Raw genomic sequence first — 7,576 nt, 5'->3', positions numbered from 1 at the left:
TATTAAATAATCCTAAAAATATTCCAATGGTAAAACTAAACAAAGCAGAGGATATGGAAGAATAAGAACCAAGTAAAGAAAACGAACTAGAATGACGAAGTCTTGATGAGGTAATAACTCTTCTCAGTATCCCAATGCAAAAAGTAAGAGAAAAATAAAATCCTAAGAACTATTAATGCCTAGAGAGAAAAACCTAGAGGAGGAGTAAAAACTAGATCTAAAACTAAAACTGTGTAGAATTAATGTTTTCTTTGGTTTCTGCGTGTTCTCTGGCTCTAGTCTGCTGTTCTGGGCCGAAAACTGGGTCAAAATAGGGTCCAAAATTGCCCCCAGTGAATTCTGCAGATTATGCAGATCGCGCACGTCACGCGATCGCGTCATCCATGCGGACGCGTCATTCGCGTTTTTCCTTGCCACGCGTTCGCGTCGTCCACGCCTCCGCGTCGCTTGTGCTTTTCCAATCCGCGCGGTCGCGTGAGCCATACGGCCGCGTCACTTCTCGCTGGTTATCTCCTCAATTTCTTGTGTTCCTTCCATTTTTGCTAGCTTCCTTTCCAATCTCCAACTCATTCATGCCCTATAAAGCTTGAAACGCTTAACACACAGATCACGGCATCGAATGGAATAAAGGAGAATAAAAATGCATAATTAAAAGTCTCTAGGAAGCAGTTTTCAATCATGTAATAATTTCAGGAAGGAAATATAAATGCTTACTAAATTATTGAATGAGTGGGTAAGGATCATGATAAAACCACACAATTAAACACAATATAAACCATAAAATAGTGGTTTATCAAATATATTGGGAAGGAAGGAGAATCTTTGCAGGTGTTGCTGGTCACGAGTGCAAGGATAGGAATGTTGGAAAAAGAACAAAACGGTGTTTGTAGGAATATATGGGGGGTGGAAAAAAAGGGAACGATTAATCAGAGGGATGCATGTGATATGGTTGGTGATTTGTGGAGATTTGGCAAAAATTTAGGAATAACGAATTAGCTGGCGCCAAACTTGGGGATAGTGGCGTTCGGTGTCGTGAATTACGCATTGGATATCTCATCTCCATGCCAAACTTGAGGAAGCTCAAGTTTGGCACCAATCCCTACCTTTTTTTTATTTCTCACGCCAAACGCCAGGGGAGCCAAGTTCGGCATCACCCTGGCAGAGCGTAGTCCCTCTTTTGTACACCAATCCCACGCCAGTTCAAGTTTGGCGTCAACTCTTCCTCAATTGCACGCTGTTACGTTGTTCTCCACGCCAAACTTGGAATTTTTCAAGTTCGGCGTGGACCTTCCAGAGCCTCTCCCAAGTTTGGCATCACACAGTCCGCAGCATGCACCTCCAAGGTGGTCAAAAAATTTTCTAAGTGTCTGGGGTCTTGTTCGAAAAATTCTGCATGATCAAAACACACGTAAAACAAAGGAAAAACAGCAAAAACTCAATAAAAATCAAATAAATAATAAAACCAACGCAACGGAGAATAAACTAAGGATAAGAAGTTCTCAGGTTGCCTCCCGACAAGCGCTTCTTTAACGTCACTAGCTTGACGGTCAATCTTGCTAATTCAGCAGATGAATGGATCGTTGGCGATCAATCTCGCCTCCAAGATAGTGCTTCAACCTCTGACCATTAATTGTGAATTTTCTGTCAGAATTCTCTTCTTGAATTTCTACATGACCATATGGTGAAGCTCTGGTAACTACAAACGGTCCTGACCACGGGGATTTCAGCTTCCCAGGAAAGAGTTTGAGCCTTGAATTATATAAAAGCACTCTTTGACCTGGCTCAAAGACTCTAATGGCAATCTTCTTGTCATGCCATATCTTAGTTCTCTCCTTATAGGCTTGGTATTCTCATAAGCTGCATACCTGAATTCATCAAGCTCATTCAACTAAAGCATTCTCTTAATTCCTACAGCCTGAGCATCAAGATTCAGATACTTGATTTCCCAGTAAGCTTTATGCTCCAACTCAACTGGCAAGTGACAGGCTTTACCATAGACCAGCTGATAAGGGGACATGTCAATAGGAGTCTTGTAAGCTGTTTGGTAAGCCCAGAGAGCATCATCAAGCTTCCTAGACCAGTCCTTTCTTGAGACACTGACGGTCTTTTCTAGAATCCTCTTGAGTTCCCTGTTGGAAACCTCAACCTGTCCACTTGTCTGAGGGTGATAGGGGGTTGCCACTTTATGATGGACTCCATATCTCTGCAGAAGTGAGTCCAGCTGTCTATTACAGAAGTGACTTCCACCATCACTAATGAGTGTCCTTAGGACACTAAACCGGCTGAAAATATATCTCTGAAGAAAGCTCATCACCACTTTGGCATTATTGATGGGTAGAGCCACAGCTTCCACCCACTTGGACATATAATCAACTACCACTAGAATATAGTTGTTGGAATATGAGGGTGGAAAAGGTCCCATGAAATCAATACCCCACACATCAAACAACTCAACCTCAAGAATCCCCTGCTGTGGCATCTCATGGTTGGCAGGGAGATTCTTAGCTCTTTCACACCTGTCACAGTGCTTCACAAATTCTCTTGAATCTCTGAAGAGAGTCGGCCAGTAAAAACCGCTCTGAAGGACCTTTGTAGCTGTCCTTTCACCACCAAAGTGGCCTCCATAATCTGATCCATGACAGTGCCAAATAATCTGCTGTGTCTCCTCATCTGGAACACATTTCCAGATTATACCATCTGAGCATCTTCTAAAAAGGTATGGTTCCTCCCAAAAGTAGTACTTTGCATCAGTCAGTAGCTTCTTCACATGTTGTCTATTGTACTCTTTTGGAATAAAATCCATGGCCTTGTAATTTGCAACGTCTGTAAACCATGGAGCCTGCTGAATGAGGAACAGTTGCTCATCCAGAAATGTCTCAATCACAGCTGTGGGTGGTTGTACTCCTTCTTCAGGCTCTATTCTGGAAAGGTGATCAGCTACTTGATTTTCTGACCCTTTCCTGTCTCTTATCTCAATATCAAACTCCTGAAGGAGTAACACCCATCTGATTAATCTTGGTTTAGAATCCTATTTGGTTAGAAGGTACTTCAAAGCAGCATGATCAGTATAAACAATAACCTTAGAACTAATTAAATAGGACCTAAACTTATCAACAGCATACACAATAGCTAATAATTCTTTTTCTGTAGTTGTGTAATTCTTTTGAGCATCATTTAACACACGCCTAGCATAGTAAATGACATGTATAAGCTTGTCATGCCTCTGTCCTAAAACAACTCCTATAGCAAAATCACTAGCATCACACATTAATTTAAATGGTAAATCCCAGTCAGGGGGAGCTATAATGGGAGCAGAGGTAAGGTTTGCTTTCAGAGTTTCAAAATCATGTAGGCATTCAGCATCAAACACAAAAGGAACATCAACAACTAATAGGTTGCTCAATGGTTTAGCAATTTTTGAAAAGTCCTTTATAAGTCTTCTATAAAATCCTGTATGACCTAAGAAACTCCTGACTGCCTTAACATTAACTGGTGGTGGTAATTTTTCAATTACCTCCACCTTTGCTCTATCAACCTCAATCCCCTTACTTGAAATCTGGTGTCCAAGAACAATACCCTATGTAACCGTAAAATGACATTTTTCTCAATTTAAAACAAAGTTTGATTCTTGACACCGTTTCAAGACCAGGGATAATTGCTTAAGGCAGGATTCAAAAGAATTACCAAAAACAGAGAAATCATCCATAAATACCTCAATGAACTTTTCAACCATATAAAAAAATGGAAAGCATACATCTCTAAAAAGTTGCTGGAGCATTACAAAGTTCAAATGACATTCTCCTGTAAGCAAATACTCCAAAAGGGCATGTAAATGCTGTCTTTTCTTGATCTTGAGGGTTCACTGCAATTTGATTATATCCAGAATATCCATCTAGAAAATAATAAAAATATGACCAGCTAACCTCTCAAGCATCTGATCAATGAAAGGCATGGGGAAGTGATCCTTCCTTGTAGCAGTGTTGAGCCTCCTGTAGTCTATGCACATTCTCCATCCTGTGACGGTTCTTGTAGGAATAAGCTCATTCTTTTCATTCTTGATTACTATCATCCCTCCTTTCTTGGGAACCACCTACACAGGACTCACCCAAGGACTGTCAGAAATAGGGTAAATAATGTCGGCTTCCCAAAGTATTATTACCTCTTTTTGGACCACTTCTTTCATGGTTGGATTGAGTCTCCTTTGTGGTTACACAACCGGTTTATCATCATCTTCAAGAAGGATCTTGTGCATACACTTGGTTGTACTAATCCCCTTTAAATCACTAGTCCACCCAAAAGCTGTTTTATGGCTCCTGAGCACTATAATAAGCGCCTCTTCCTCTCCAGGCTTCAATGAAGAACTAATAATCACTGGATATGAATCATTTTCACCCAAGAATACATATTTCAAAGAAGGAGGCAAAGGTTTTAGCTCAAGCTTGGTGGCTTCCTCCTTTGCTTTAGGCATGTGCACTATAGCCTTCTGGGGTGGTGAATCATCAACTTCAACTAATTCATACTCAGAAATAGGATCCAGAATATCATCAAGTACCTCAGCTTCCAATACCTCTTGAACAAGTGGTTCAACAACATCAACTCTCATACACCCTTCAGAATCATTAGGGTGCTTTAGAGCTTCAAAAACATTAAGGACCACCTGTTCTTCATTGACCTTTAAGGTTAATTCACCCTTTCGCACATCAATCGGAGCTCTACCTGTAGCTAAAAAGGGTCTACTAAGAATAATAGAGGATTTTAAATCCTCTTCCATGTCTAATATAACAAATGGTCCTACTTTCACAAGTAAATCCTCAACAACACCCACAGGAAGTTTAATAGAAAGATCAGCAAGTTGAAGAGAAATACGAGTGGGTTTTACCTCCTCAATTTGAAGTTTTTTCATCAGTGAAAGTGGCATGAGATTGATGCTAGCTCCAAGATCACATAAATCTCTCTGAATGGTGACATCTCCAATGGTGCAAGGAATTACAAAGCTACCTAGATCTTGCATTTTCTCAGGAAGGTTATGTTGAATAATAGCACTGCATTCCTTGGTTAACACCACTGTTTCTTGCTCCTTCCAATTCCTCTTGTTAGTCAACAATTCTTTCATAAATTTAGCATAGAGAGGCATTTGCTCAAGAGCCTCTACAAAAGGAATGTTGATTTGTAACTTCTTAAAGACTTCTAAAAATTTAGAGAATTGCCTGTCTTTGGAAGCCTTCTGAAGCCTCTGAGGATATGGCTTTTTTGGCTTGTATTCAGGAGCCTTTGGAAATGTAGGATAAGTGTCAAGAGAGTCTGGGAATGAGTTATCTGCACGCTTTGGAGGGGCATACTCTACTTCTTCCTTCTTCTCCTCTGGAGCTTCTTTTTCAACTAGTTCCTCATTGACCTTGATCTCAGAACCAGCTACTTTACCACTTCTCAATTGAATAGCCTTGAAATCTTCTCTTGGGTTCACCACTATGTCACCAGGAAATGTACTTGAAGACTTCTCAAGTATTTGCTTGCTCAATTGGCCCATTTGTACCTCCAAGTTTCTAATGGAAGCTCTGGTTTCCTGCATAAAACTATTCATCATTGTCTCCCAATTAGAGTTTTATTGGGGCAGAGAATTTGCCTGCTGAGGTGGTTGTTGTGGATGGGACTGAAATTGGCGGTTATTATGATTATTCTATTGGAAAACGCCTTGAGAATTGTTGTGAAAATTCTGTGATCTCTGAGGTTGATCTCTCTACCCAAAATTTGGGTGATTTCTCCACCCCTGATTGTAGGTCTTAGAATATGGATCATTATTGGGGTTTCTAGGACCACTCCTCATGTAATTGACCTGTTCAGAAGAAGATTGAGCATAATCATAATTCTCATTTTGCATAAAATTACCTGGCATGTCATAAGGGACCTCTTGAGGTGAATTTTGGGTGTTGACTGTTGAAATTTGCATTCCACTCAACTGTTGAGTAATTAGATTTATTTTCTGAGACAAAAGCTTGTTTTGAGCAAAAAGAGCATCAACAGATTCTACTTCCAACACGCCTCTCTTCTGAGGGGTCTCAGAGTTCATAAGATTCCTGTTGGAGGAATATAAGTATTGGTTGTTGGCAACCAACTCAATAAGCTCAGTAGTCTCCTCTGGTGTCTTCTTCATGTGCAAAGAGCCACCTGCATAATTATCTAAGCGCATCTTGGACATTTCACATAAGCCCTAATAAAAGATATCTAGCTGAGTCCATCTAGAGAACATGTCCGGAGGGCATTGCCTAGTCAGTAGCTTGAATCTCTCCCAAGCTTCATAAAGGGTCTCACCATCTTTCTGTCTGAAAGTCTGAACCTCCATCCTTAGCTTAGTCAGCTTTTGAGGTGGAAAAAATTTAGTCAGAAATCCAGTGACAACCTTATCCCAAGTATCCAGACTCTCCTTGGGTTGAGAATATAACCACAGCTTTGCTCTATCCTTCACAGCAAATGGGAAGAGCATGAGTTTGTATACCTCAGGATTCACTCCATTGGTCTTCATTGTATCACAAATCTGCAGGAAAGTAGAAATAAATTAATTCGGGTCTTCCTGAGGTAGTCCATGATACTGGCAATTTTGTTGCACAAGTGTAACTAGCTGTGGCTTCAGTTCAAAGTTGTTTGCAGCTATAGGAGGCACCACAATACTTTTGCCATAAAGATCTGCATTGGGAGCAGTGTATGAGCCTAGCACTCTCCTTGGTTGTTCATTCTCAATTGGATTTGCCACATTAGAATTAGTAGCATGATTATGATCCATAGTGGACTTTGCAGCCTTGTAAAGTCTTACTTGTTGCAAATGTTGCCTCAAAGTCCTTTCAGGTTTAGGATCAAAATCAATAAGAGGTTCCTTGTTCCTGTTCCTGCTCACAAACAGACAGAAGACAAGAAAAAGGTGAGAATCTCTACGTCAGAATGCAGAAAATTTCTAGTGAGGTAACATGTGTAAAAGAAATAAAATAAAAATACTAAATAAAATAAGCAATAAAATTCAAAAATTATAAGTAAAAATAAGACAGAAAAATTCAAAATTATTAAGAAAAATAAACAGGAAAAATAAAAATAAAAATAACTAGGGGATACCAAACTTAATTTTAGAAATTATGGAAAAAACAGTAGCACAAATTTTCTAAAATTGCTAAGTAAAATTAAATAAAATTAAAACTAAAGTGCCTAATATAAGCAATCAAACAACTAATAGTTGTCAATCACAGTCAATCCCCGGCAACGGCGCCAAAAACTTGGTGCGAAATTTACAACCACAAACTAACCGGCAAGTGCACCAGGTCGTACCAAGTAATACCTCAGGTGAGTGAGGGTCGATCCTACGAAGATTGATAGATCAAGCAACAATGATTGAGTGATTGGCTTAGTCAGACAAACAGAAAATGGTGTTTTAGAGTTGAAAAGCACTAAACAGTAAATCAGAGAATCAGAATAGTAAGCAATAAATTGATGTAAATAATATGGGAGAAACAGTTAAGACTTCAGAGTTATCTATTTTCCGGATTGACTTTTCTTACTAACTATTTTAATAATGCAAGATTTAATTCATGGC

General features: G+C 39.6%; 1 non-coding gene across 1 annotated transcript; it reads left to right on the top strand.

The window, feature by feature from the left end:
* Nucleotides 1–6,242: 6,242 nt before the first annotated feature.
* Nucleotides 6,243–6,348, top strand: LOC112731939 (small nucleolar RNA R71). The gene has a single exon (XR_003167687.1). It is a non-coding gene; the product is annotated as a small nucleolar RNA R71 (small nucleolar RNA).
* Nucleotides 6,349–7,576: the final 1,228 nt, after the last annotated feature.

The sequence above is a fragment of the Arachis hypogaea genome, chromosome 12, assembly GCF_003086295.3.
Source record: "Arachis hypogaea cultivar Tifrunner chromosome 12, arahy.Tifrunner.gnm2.J5K5, whole genome shotgun sequence".
In the NCBI taxonomy this organism is placed as follows: Eukaryota; Viridiplantae; Streptophyta; class Magnoliopsida; order Fabales; family Fabaceae; genus Arachis; species Arachis hypogaea.
The sequence above is the reverse complement of the archived record's forward strand: the minus strand, read 5'-3'. Positions and strand labels throughout refer to the sequence as shown.